Source organism: Oncorhynchus kisutch, linkage group LG2, assembly GCF_002021735.2.
Source record: "Oncorhynchus kisutch isolate 150728-3 linkage group LG2, Okis_V2, whole genome shotgun sequence".
Lineage (NCBI taxonomy): Eukaryota > Metazoa > Chordata > Actinopteri > Salmoniformes > Salmonidae > Oncorhynchus > Oncorhynchus kisutch.
The window spans coordinates 13,606,113-13,619,868 of NC_034175.2; the positions used below are offsets into that span (position 1 = coordinate 13,606,113).

The 13,756-nt window shown below is 43.7% G+C and overlaps 1 protein-coding gene across 1 annotated transcript in view; it reads right to left on the reverse strand.

Annotated features, from left to right (window-relative positions):
- The window catches only part of LOC109901020 (zinc finger protein ZFPM2-like), a 200,440-nt gene that overhangs the window by 53,151 nt on the left and 133,533 nt on the right, over positions 1–13,756 (reverse strand). The window lies entirely within an intron of this gene.

Genomic DNA, 13,756 nt, shown 5'->3' on the forward strand with positions numbered 1-13,756 from the left:
CTTTATGTACATATTCTTTATCCCCTTACACTTGTGTCTATAAGGTAGTAGTTTTGGAATTGTTAGCTAGATTACTTGTTGGTTATTACTGCATTGTCGGAACTAGAAGCACAAGCATTTCGCTACGCTCGCATTAACATCTGCTAACCATGTGTATGTGACAAATAAAATGTGATTTGATTTGATTTTGACAGAGAGAGAGATGGAGACAGAGAGAGTGTGTCTGACAGAGAGAGTGTGTCTGACAGAGAGAGAGATGGAGACAGAGAGAGTGTGTCTGACAGAGAGAGAGATGGAGACAGAGAGAGTGTGTCTGACAGAGAGAGTGTGTCTGACAGAGAGAGTGTGTCTGACAGAGAGAGAGATGGAGACAGAGAGAGTGTGTCTGACAGAGAGAGTGTGTCTGACAGAGAGAGAGATGGAGACAGAGAGAGTGTGTCTGACAGAGAGAGTGTGTCTGACAGAGAGAGTGTGTTTGACAGAGAGAGTGTGTCTGACAGAGAGAGAAGACTTCACAAAATGGGACAAACACCAAATTGAGACTCTGCACGCAGAATTCTGCTAAAATATCCTCCGTGTACAACGTAGAACACCAAATAATGCATGCAGAGCAGAATTAGGCCGATACCCACTAATTATCAAAATCCAGAAAAGAGCTGTTAAATTCTACAACCACCTAAACGGAAGCGATTCCCAAACCTTCCATAACAAAGCCATCACCTACAGAGAGATGAACCTGGAGAAGAGTCCCCTAAGCAAGCTGGTCCTGGGGCTCTGTTCACAAACACAAACAGACCCTACAGAGCCCCAGGACATCAGCACAATTAGACCCAACCAAATCATGAGAAAACAAAAAGATAATTACTTGACACATTGGAAAGAATTTACAAAAAAACAGAGCAAACTAGAATGCTATTTGGCCATAAACAGAGAGTACACAGTGGCAGAATACCTGACCACTGTGACTGACCCAAAATTAAGGAAAGCTTTGACTATGTACAGACTCAGTGAGCATAGCCTTGCTATTGAGAAAGGCCGCCGTAGGCAGACATGGCTCTCAAGAGAAGACAGGCTATGTGCTCACTGCCCACAAAATGAGGTGGAAACTGAGCTGCACTTTGTAACCTCCTGCCCAATGTATGACCATATTAGAGAGACATATTTCCCTCAGATTACACAGATCCACAAAGAATTCGAAAACAAATCCAATTTTGATAAACTCCCATATCTACTGGGTGAAATTCCACAGTGTGCCATCACAGCAGCAAGATTTGTGACCTGTTGCCACGAGAAAAGGGCAACCAGTGAAGAACAAACACCATTGTAAATACAACCCATATTTATGCTAATTTATTTCCCCTTGTATACTTTAACCATTTGTACATTGTTAAAACACTGTATATATATAATATGACATTTGTAATGTCTTTATTGTTTTGAAACTTATGTATGTGTAATGTTTACTGTTAATTTTTATTGTTTATTTCACTTTATATATTCACTTTATATATTATCTACCTCACTTGCTTTGGCAATGTTAACACATGTTTCCCATGCCAATAAAGCCCTTGAATTGAATTGAGAGAGATGGAGACAGAGAGAGTGTGTTTGACAGAGAGAGGGTGTTTGACAGAGAGAGTGTGTTTGACAGAGAGAGTGTGTCTGACAGAGAGAGTGTGTTTGACAGAGAGAGTGTGTTTGACAGATAGAGTGTGTCTGACAGAGAGAGTGTGTTTGACAGAGAGAGTGTGTTTGACAGAGAGAGTGTGTCTGACAGAGAGAGTGTGTCTGACAGAGAGAGTGTGTCTGACAGAGAGAGTGTGTCTGACAGAGAGAGAGATGGAGACAGAGAGAGTGTGTTTGACAGAGAGAGTGTGTCTGACAGAGAGAGTGTGTTTGACAGAGAGAGTGTGTTTGACAGAGAGAGTGTGTTTGACAGAGAGAGTGTGTTTGACAGAGAGAGTGTGTTTGACAGAGAGAGTGTGTCTGACAGAGAGAGTGTGTTTGACAGAGAGAGTGTGTTTGAGAGAGAGAGTGTGTTTGACAGAGAGAGTGTGTCTGACAGAGAGAGTGTGTCTGACAGAGAGAGTGTGTCTGACAGAGAGAGTGTGTCTGACAGAGAGAGAGATGGAGACAGAGAGAGTGTGTTTGACAGAGAGAGTGTGTCTGACAGAGAGAGTGTGTTTGACAGAGAGAGTGTGTTTGACAGAGAGAGTGTGTTTGACAGAGAGAGTGTGTTTGACAGAGAGAGTGTGTTTGACAGAGAGAGTGTGTCTGACAGAGAGAGTGTGTTTGACAGAGAGAGTGTGTCTGACAGAGAGAGTGTGTCTGACAGAGAGAGTGTGTCTGACAGAGAGCGTGTGTCTGACAGAGAGAGAGATGGAGACAGAGAGAGTGTGTTTGACAGAGAGAGTGTGTCTGACAGAGAGAGTGTGTTTGACAGAGAGAGTGTGTTTGACAGAGAGAGTGTGTTTGACAGAGAGAGTGTGTTTGACAGAGTGTGATCGGCCTCCACCGCAGTATCACACACGTGGTTGAATTTAATCAAAACACTCACTAATCACCATTTACAGGCCTTGCTATATAAAGGGTTGTCCTCAGATATGAGAGGGCAACATGCTGATAGTGTTTAATTTAACTAGAGTGTAGGTCGGAGGCTTGATTTAATGTGGCCCACAGGAAAATCAACGAGGGAAAGAGAAATGGTTGTTCTTTATGTAATGATCACATAAGTTCACATCAATAACGCCCTAACTCATTACCAGAAACACTACATGAAAGAGGTAGAGCTGTACTCTCTCTGCAGGGTGAGCTCTGGTGTATCAGGACAGACTGGCTAGACTATATAGACTGTGGGTAGACTGCATAGACTGTGGGTAGACTGCATAGACTGTGGGTAGACTGTATAGACTGTGGGTAGACTGTATAGACTGTGGTAGACTGTATAGACTGTGGGTAGACTGTATAGACTCTGGGTAGACTGTATAGACTCTGGGTAGACCTTATAGACTCTGGGTAGACTGTATAGACTGTGGGTAGACTGTATAGACTCTGGGTAGACTGTATAGACTCTGGGTAGACCTTATAGACTCTGGGTAGACTGTATAGACTGTGGGTAGACCTTATAGACTCTGGGTAGACTGTATAGACTGTGGGTAGACTGCATAGACTGTGGGTAGACTGTATAGACTGTGGGTAGACTGTATAGATGGTGGTAGACTGTATAGACTGTGGGTAGACTGTATAGACTCTGGGTAGACTGTATAGACTCTGGGTAGACCTTATAGACTGTATAGACTGTGGGTAGACTGTATAGACTGTGGTAGACTGTATAGACTGTGGGTAGACTGTATAGACTCTGGGTAGACTGTATAGACTCTGGGTAGACCTTATAGACTCTGGGTAGACTGTATAGACTGTGGGTAGACTGTATAGACTGTGGGTAGAATGTGTAGACTGTGGCTAGACTGTAAATACTCTGGCTAGACTGTATAGACTGTGGCTAGACTGTAAATACTCTGGCTGGACTGTATAGACTGTGGCTAGACTCTGGGTAGAATTGGGTAGAATGTGTAGACTGTGGCTAGACTGGCTAGACTGTGGCTAGACTGTATAGACTGTGGCTAGACTGTAAATACTCTGGGTGGACTGTATAGACTGCGGCTAGACTGTGGCTAGACTGTATAGACTGCGGATAGACTGTATAGACTGTGGCTAGACTGTATAGACTGTGGCTAGACTGTGGCTAGACTGTATATACTCTGGGTAGACTGTATAGACTGTGGCTAGACTGTATATACTCTGGGTAGACTGTATAGACTGTGGCTAGACTGTATATACTCTGGGTAGACTGTATAGACTGTGGCTAGACTGTATAGACTGCGGCTAGACTGTATACACTGCGGATAGACTGTATAGACTGTGGCTAGACTGTATAGACTGTGGCTAGACTGTGGCTAGACTGTATATACTCTGGGTAGACTGTATAGACTGTGGCTAGACTGTATATACTCTGGGTAGACTGTATAGACTGTGGCTAGACTGTATAGACTGCGGGTAAACTGTATAGACTGTGACTAGACTGTATAGACTGTGGGTAGACTGTATAGACTGCAGGTAAAAGGTATAGACTTAGGTATAGACTGCGGGTAAACTGTATAGACTGTGACTAGACTGTATAGACTGCGGCTAGACTGTATAGACTGCAGGTAAAAGGTATAGACTGTGACTAGACTGTATAGACTGTGACTAGACTGTATAGACTGTGGGTAGACTGTATAGACTGTGACTATACTGTATAGACTGCAGGTAAAAGGTATAGACTGTGACTAGACTGTATAGACTGTGACTAGACTGTATAGACTGTGACTAGACTGTATAGACTGTGGCTAGACTGTATAGACTGTGGGTAGAGTGTATAGACTGTGGGTAGACTGTATAGACTGCAGGTAAAAGGTATAGACTTAGGTATAGACTTCATGCCAGCAGCATACCACCCTGCATACCACCCTGCATACCACAGCAGGCTTGCTTCTGAAGCTAAGCAGGGTTGGTCCTGGTCAGTTCCTGGATGGGAGACCAGATGCTGCTGGAAGTGGTGTTGGAGGGCCAGTAGGAGGCACTCTTTCCTCTGGTCTAAAAAATATCCCAATGCCCCAGGGCAGTGATTGCAGACACTGCCCTGTGTAGGGTGCCGTCTTTCAGATGGGACGTTAAACGGGTGTCCTGACTCTCTGAGGTCATTAAATATCCCATGGCACTTATCGTAAGAGTAGGGGTGTTAACCCCTGGCTAAATTCCCAATCTGGCCCTCAAACCATCACGGTCACCTAATAATCCCCAGTTTACAATTGGCTCATTCATCCCCCTCCTCTCCCCTGTAACTATTCCCCAGGTCGTTGCTGCAAATGAGAATGTGTTCTCAGTCAACTTACCAGGTAAAATAAGTAGACTGTATAGACTGTGGGTAGATTGTATAAGTGGAGTGACTATATTGCAATGACCAATGTGGCATACCCTAATACTATGGAGTCGGTTAATTAGAGACTTGACTGCCTTTAGGCACTAGCTTTCATGTGGTAGCTAGAGGAAAACTTGTACTGCTGGGCTTGGGTGTAATACAGTAGCGCTAGGCTAGCTACTGTAGCTAGCACACACTACAGTACAGGAGGTGGAAGGATGTAATCTTCAGGAGCTGTTGATACAGGGAAACACTGAGGGTTTGGGTCAAAGGGATTAAAATGGTGGAGGGCGAAGGGGGTTGTGGGATAGAGCGGGGAGCAGCAGGCGCCGTACCCGACAACAGAGAGGAGGCTGGGAGATTACAGGGTAGACTATGAGGCTGGGGTTGAGGATTCCTTCTCCCTGAGAGCTGGGGGACAGAGTGAGTGACTCCAAATGGCATTGGATCACAGCATTACCAGCCCACTATTCAACAAGGAGAAGGCTTAGCTTAGCAGGGAAAGGCCAGGGCATCGACCAGAACCAGGAGGGAGAGCTGGGTGTTAGAACTCCATGTTGGCTGGGTGATAGCAATGGGAGGTCCATTGTAGCTGCCATGGGCCAGGTGATGTTGTTGAAAAACCCTTGTGGCTGCCCCTACTACAGCAAACCATTGTGGTCTGCAACCATTCTCCTTATGGCTTCCAGTTTGTAAATCCTTCAGACTACATGTACAATACTACATGCGTTCTACATTGTGGACACTGCTGCACCAACGGCAGCAAAACATGTCAGTCATTGCCCTAAACATGTTGACATTCAAGTCCACTAAGAGAGTTCAGAATCACACTCACCACATTTGACAACATCTACAGCTCACATTACAGTGTTGGTTGAATAGAAGTGTTCCAAACCCCGGTGGTACTGTAGTAGCTGAAGTGGTACAGGGACAGATGACAGATGTGTTCCACTGACTGCACTGCATGGAGGAACACAACCTAGTGTCTGATAGAGTAAGAGAAGCAGTGTATCAACGCCCCCCCCCCCCTCTCTCTCCCTTCCCTCCGCTCTCCTCTCTCTCCCTCTCCCTCTCCCTCTCCCTTTCCCAGGGGCTCAGAGAATGGATGGCCCTGTCTGACCCGGGCGACACACACGTCTTCTCCACTACACTACTGTACCTACAGCACGCATGTCTGCTCTCTGCTCGCTACACACACATGCACTCACGTAAACACACATACACACCCACACAGAGGGGCCAGGGGACCCATCTCTGTCACCCAGTGCTACAGAGCGCTACGGAGCACTGCGACCTCCCTTTAGGCAGGCAGAGGTCAACTCAGCTCTGACACTCCAGGAGCTGCATGGGAACATGGAGTGGGGTAGATGGGGAACGGTGGTTGAGGTAGGGGAGGGTGGGGGAGGGGTCCAAGCATGGGCCTCACCATCACCATACATACCGTACCTCTGCCACTGTCACCAACACACCAAACAGCCACACAACTACCAGCCTCCTCTCTTCATGGAGCTGAGTGACCCACGTCCTACACCTGTATGCCCCCCTGTCCTTACCCATATGGCATTGGGGTTTAAGAGGGGTGGAACGGCTGAGACCCCATGACCAGAGCATCATAAACCCCATAGATAAGCCAGCAATGGAGGAGCAATGTCTGTGTGCTCCTGCACGGTGTGCAATGAGAAAAAGTGATACCCTACTGAAACCACACTCTAAAGACTGCAGGGATATGTTTATTCGCACAGCCGGATGTGCAATCAATAAAATGGATTAGCTGCAAAGGTATGCATAAAGGTTATCAGGAAGTTCTCCCCCTCGAACACAGAAGCGACCCCACAAAACTATTTTGTATTGTGTCTGCTTATTTCAGAGAAAATCGGATGTATTTTCTACCAAAAGGTATTTATAAAGAGATATACAATGTGGAAGGAGACAAATGAAATCCCTGCAATGAACCCTATAATGTAATTCTATTGTGACCAGGGTGACAGAGGTGATACTGTATCTCTTCATTCTAGTGCCCATCAGTGATTTTCTTCCAATCTTCTGCCATGTGCAGGGTGTCCATGCAGTTCGCTATTCTTCCTCGCTCTAACTGTGTGTGTGTGTGTGTGTGTAACACTCATTCACCCCACTGATCTCTCACTCTGACCCCCTACTGCAGATGAAAATAACCCAGAAGAAGGCCTCTCTCTCTCCCTCTCCTCCACTCGCTCTCTGCTGCAGCTGAAGGTGGGTGGGGGTTCATCATGACCAATGGCATCCCACCACAGAGCTTTATCCAAAAGCACATTGACAATGCTTTTCACACCTACTTACGGCAGCTGTGCCATGATGGGGGCGGCGAGGCCGAGCGGCCAGGAAGGAGAGGTGAATCATAGACAGTTTTAAAAGCAGGCCAGGGCTGAGGCTCTTAAAGACGCATAGAATGAACTCTTTAACTAAGCAACCGTGATCCTCTTAATCAAAACCTTGCAGACAATTATTTTCATGTCCAAGGAATTGTTTTATGTCTGAAAGTCACACCCTGTTTCCTCCTGTCCTCAGTACCGGTACCTCTTTCAGGGAGAGCTTTAAAATCCCTGCTGGGCTTACAGACAGACAGCTCCATCTGCTTCCACCAGATCGATACACAGGCATTTCTCATCATCGATTATACAATTATGCTAAAGCTAAATCAACAGCCCACTTTCCAGAACAAGCCCATTAACCAACCCTGGACAGGAGAGGAGAGTAGGCTAGATGAGCTGCCTCTTTTTACCCAAGTGCTCTAAAGAGAAGCCTAGTGCTCAGACAGTCCAGGTACTTCACTAGACATGATTATAATGCCACAAGGGTGCAATACATCACTCTTATTAGCCACACCGGAGCACAATGGTATCATAATTAATGGGCACAGCAGGATTGAACGCTGCCCTGACATGGAAAAGTGGGTCTACTTAAGCTTTACAAGGCATTTAAATATGCAGAGTGAATGGCACAGTGAGTCAAAACCCTCCTGCTACGGAGGGAGGGAGAGCGGCCAGCTAGGCTACACGCTCGTTAGCGTGACACGACACCCTCAGTGGCATTGATACAAGGACGCGCGGCCGTCTGTCTGTGTTGTCCTCTACTGCAACGACAACATAGTGCCTGACTGGGGAGAGTGATGGATGAAACACATACAGCGTGCCTCTCCTCTCTTCTGTTTGTCATCAGTGCTGCCCATCACTTTCACTTGTTGTTTTCTTCTGTCTTTTCTGTGTGTCACAGTTAGGCTTAGGTTAATGAGTGTTTGTGGAAACGTCCTAATTTGGGTGTATTGTGGTTTGTGGAGTGTTTGTGGTGGATGTTCATAGATTGGGGGCTGTGACAGACAGAGCCTGGTGTCTGGTGACTGTGTGTGTGGTGCTGCAGGGGAGGGCCAGCCGCCCGCCTGTCTGGCCCAACCAACAGTGAGGGAACAATGCACATAAAAGGCGTTCGGAGGAAGAGTCTTCACTGTCTCTGCTGAATGAAGCAAGAACAAACATGTGTGTGCGTGTGTGCGTGTGTGTGTGTGTGTGTGTGTGTGTGTGTGTGTGTTTGTGTGTGTGTGTGTGTGTGTGTGTGAATGTGTGTGTGTGTGTGTGTGCATTTCGGTCTGTATGCTTATGCATGATGTGTAGGATGCTAAGTCTTCTCACATTCTATATAATGAAGTCTGTTGTCCTTAACACCCCCCTCCCAGCCTCCAGTCCAGTCTTGCAGTACAATACTCTACCCCTGCCTGCCACAGTCAGTTAATATTACACTACAGCCACGGTACAGTCTGAGCACTCCGCTCCCTCCAGCCTGACCGTGCAGTTATCGCCTGGCTCAGTGCAATCAATTATTGTTGCCGCGGAATCATTAATAATTTCTTAATGAAAACGATTCTGTTGATCTCTGTTGTATTTTAATTCAACATAATTACTCTGCTGCTCTGAGCTGTGGTGGGGCATCCTTTAGGGTACAATTTTGTTTTAATACACTGATAATACAATTTTGACATTGTGTCAGTTGTTTAGTTATTATTCAGTCACACTATTTCCCCATGTTCCCAGATAACAGATAATAACCTCAGCACCTCCTATTTGCCTCAGTCGTTTTAAAGGGGAGGGTTGAAATGAACAATTCAATCTGAACTGTTACAGTACTCTCTCTCCTCTCCCGCAGTCCCAAACATTTTTTACGATATATTTCCCCCTTTCTAAACCAAGACTATATCTTATTCTGAATTCTCCCTATTTTGTTTTGGACAGAATATTTAAAAAATCAGATCCAATTTCAAAATTACTGTGGAAAGTTCACCTCCGAGGTCTCTGGCTAAGAGCGTGTGAACAACGGACAAGTGAGAAAAGGGATCTGATGGTGAGGACTTAGTGAACATGAAGTAACAGAAAGACACAGCAGTGAGTTACAGTCTAATTCTACACCGTATGGGCTTATGCAAAACGCTCTAGTACATTGGTCAATTTCCGCTCCAACAATGGCCGACTTTCTCCAGAGACATATTGGACATGCTGTATCTGAATGTGGTCTGCTTAAGAGGCTTACGTTAGAAAAACTCAGGTGACCTTAGAATAATAGGACATAATATCAAGACAGAGCCCAGCTGAGTTTCTAAGGGCTCAGATAGCAGGTGATAATGGTGGAGCACAATAGGAGAGCTCTGAATACAGCCATACTGACTTTACTGTCATACTGGTGATGATGATATACATGTCATGTGTGGACAGTAGGTACCAAGAAATCTGACGAACTGTAAGACATGCAGAATGATTGGTGGATGTCCAGTCTCGGAGGACAACATTATGTTCTCTCTATAAAAGGCAAAAAATAAGAAAAATAAATCAATAAAATTAGAGCATTGGAAATGGACTGTTATTTGAGGGAGGAGGCACTGTATTTCCTGACATTGTGGATAGGAGTGATCCTGAAATTATATCTCTATTTAATTGTCCCATTTCTTCTTTGTTTCTTTTTGTTTTAATAATGATGCAATTAAATTATATGCATTTCTTTCTGAATTAATAAACACTTCCATATTGTTCATCAAATGTACCAATTCTCCACTGATATCCTCCCTCTCTGACTTGCTCTCTCTCAATTCCCTGTCGCTCTCTCACTATCTCTCGACCAATTCTCCCCCAGTTCCCTCCCTCCCTCCCGCTGTAACTGTAACGTATAATTACTCCACTGACTCGCTGCCTGTTTCTAGAAAACGTCAGTGGTTCAGAGAAACTGTCCATGTGTGGCGCAGAGCATTGCGGAGGTTCCAGGTGGATTTCTCGATAATGAGTGGGTGCAGCAGTCAAGTTGAGAGTTTTAGTAATGGCTGACTGCTGTGCTCTGTGCTGAGGCACTACAGTATACTGGCTGCCTGCATGGGAGGCTAATGTAAAACAAACAGCACTGCATGCTTACTGTTTCTGGTGCCACTGATAGAAAGACAGCCTGGTAAAAACAGATATTATGTTTATTCCACTTTTTATATGATCACGTCTTCAAGGGGGAATTGGTAGACATTCTTCATTTTAAAGTAATATATATTTAAAACAAACTGTGGGCATATGACACATAGACATAATAACCTACAGTATATAGCCGTAGTTGATAGGCTAAACTCTCAGTGGAAATGTAGGTTAAGAAATGTCTCATTATACAGTGTGTCGTTGGTCAACATCAACAACACAAAATGATAGAGACAGTGAGTGGCAGATCATTAAAAAAGGGACATTTAGTAGAACCAGGACACAGGACAGAATGAAACAACATCCCATGTCTAATAGTAGATATGTGGTAACCGTGGTAGTGTGTTTTCTGCTGGACGCCCGGGGCAGCCCAATGGGGATTCCACCAAACCCACATAGTTCTTGTTCACAGAGAACTAGCATGTATTATACATTACACACTGTTGGACTGAATCAGTCCATTGGGAATCATTTATCTCTTTAAGAGGCACTCCTCACCATGCACAGAAGATGTCTGAGACAGTGCTCAAGAAAGCCAAGATGATTGGAACACGAGCCAAGTAGCCATATTCAGTGAGAACCAATGAACATGCAGTATATTGAGATGTCCACTGATTACCATAAGTCAACTGCCTTTCTTAGCGCAAAACAGACAAACAGACAAACAGCAACACTTGGGGAGAGATGTAAACACTGAGGCCCTATGGCTCTGTGTGTCTGTGTGTCTGCTTCATGCAGAGAGGGAGTCATCACTGAGTCATTCTGTACTGTCTGGTGTCTGCATGGGGCCATAGAAATACAATAACTACAGATATTCTCTCTGGGGCCATAGAAATACAATAACTAAATAGATTCTGTACAATAACTACAGATATTCTCTCTGGGGCCATAGACATACAATAACTAAATAGATTCTGTACAATAACTACAGATATTCTCTCTGGGGCCATAGACATACAATAACTAAATAGATTCTGTACAATAACTACAGATATTCTCTTTGGGGCCATAGAAATACAATAACTAAATAGATTATGTACAATAACTACAGATATTCTCTCTGGGGCCATAGAAATACAATAACTAAATAGATGCTGTACAATAACTACAGATATTCTCTCTGGGGCCATAGAAATACAATAACTAAATAGATGCTGTACAATAACTACAGATATTCTCTCTGGGGCCATAGAAATACAATAACTAAATAGATTCTGTACAATAACTACAGATATTCTCTCTGGGGCCATAGACATACAATAACTAAATAGATTCTGTACAATAACTACAGATATTCTCTTTGGGGCCATAGAAATACAATAACTAAATAGATTATGTACAATAACTACAGATATTCTCTCTGGGGCCATAGAAATACAATAACTAAATAGATGCTGTACAATAACTACAGATATTCTCTCTGGGGCCATAGAAATACAATAACTAAATAGATGCTGTACAATAACTACAGATATTCTCTCTGGGGCCATAGAAATACAATAACTAAATAGATTCTGTACAATAACTACAGATATTCTCTTTGGGGCCATAGAAATACAATAACTAAATAGATGATGTACAATAACTACAGATATTCTCTCTGGGGCCATAGAAATACAATAACTAAATAGATGATGTACAATAACTACAGATATTCTCTCTGGGGCCATAGAAATACAATAACTAAATAGATGATGTACAATAACTACAGATATTCTCTCTGGGGCCATAGAAATACAATAACTAAATAGATTCTGTACAATAACTAGAGAGATTCTGTCTGGGGCCACATACATATAATAACTAGACAGATTCTGTCTGGGGCCACATACATAGAATAACTAGAGAGATTATGTCTGAGGCCACATACATAGAATAACTAGAGAGATTATGTCTGAGGCCACATACATAGAATAACTAGAGAGATTCTGTCTGGGGCCATATACATAGAATAACTAGAGAGATTCTGTCTGGGGCCACATACATAGAATAACTAGAGAGATTCTGTCTGAGGCCACATACATAGAATAACTAGACAGATTCTGTCTGGGGCCACATACATAGAATAACTAGAGAGATTCTGTCTGGGGCCACATACATAGAATAACAAGACAGATTCTGTCTGGGGCCACATACATAGAATAACTAGAGAGATTCTGTCTGGGGCCACATACATAGAATAACTAGAGAGATTATGTCTGAGGCCACATACATAGAATAACTAGAGAGATTCTGTCTGGGGCCACATACATAGAATAACTAGAGAGATTCTGTCTGGGGCCACATACATAGAATAACTAGACAGATTCTGTCTGGGGCCACATACATAGAATAACTAGAGAGATTCTGTCTGGGGCCATAGAAATAGAAAAACTGGATGGATGCTGATTCTGTCTCGGTCTACAGATTTTGTCTCAAAATGACTACACACAGTAAGGTGACAAATATTATTATTCCAAATATTTCCAAATTGAAATTCATTGTATTTTTCACTATTTTATCCCTCTGTATCGTCTATTATGGCTTGGCAGGCGTGTGATTGTGGAGAAAGGTTTAGCAGCTCTATACTAATACAACACAAACGGCTCTCACTGGGGGACTCCTCTTTTTGGTCTGACTTTCACATCACTTCCTTTTCTAATTGAATAAGGGTCAACTAGATGCTATGAACAAGGGGATATGAAGGACAATGCTACAGAGGTGATCACAGATCCATAACGTCCGTCTGTGTGAGATGATGGCAGTACTGCAACTACATCTGGGATGGCTTCTATAATGACTATGAAGACGGCGAGGGGAAATGACTTAACAAAACGAGAACAAATCCTGTTATTACTCCCTTTTTTGTTTCATATATTCAGATTAGGAGATTTTTAAAGAAGTGCATAATCTCCTTTAACAGCTTATCATAAACTTGAACGATTTGGTGATAAAGAGCACAAAGTTAAGTAGCCAGTTAAGAGGATAACTCCCCAGTGCAGTCTAGTGATTAGTAGATGAGAATTGGGAGACCGAAAGAAAATCCGGGCTGCAAATCTCAGTTCCCGCTCGGATTCACTTTGAGGGGAAGAAACTCCATTTCAGCTCCTTCGTGAGTCTAGTCACAGGGTAATCATTTAGAAAACGGGATACATAGAAACCACTTCTTGCATCCCTTTTGAATTCAAACATCTATATTTACTTATTTATGTGCCTGTGTGTCTCTGGATACACCCGTCAAGACCCAATTATGGGCTGCAGCAGCCAGTCAGCAGCACAGTGCTTTCATAAAGGGTGAAGTCTGAAGACGCTACTGTCAGTGTGCCGTATTAGCATTTTACAATCA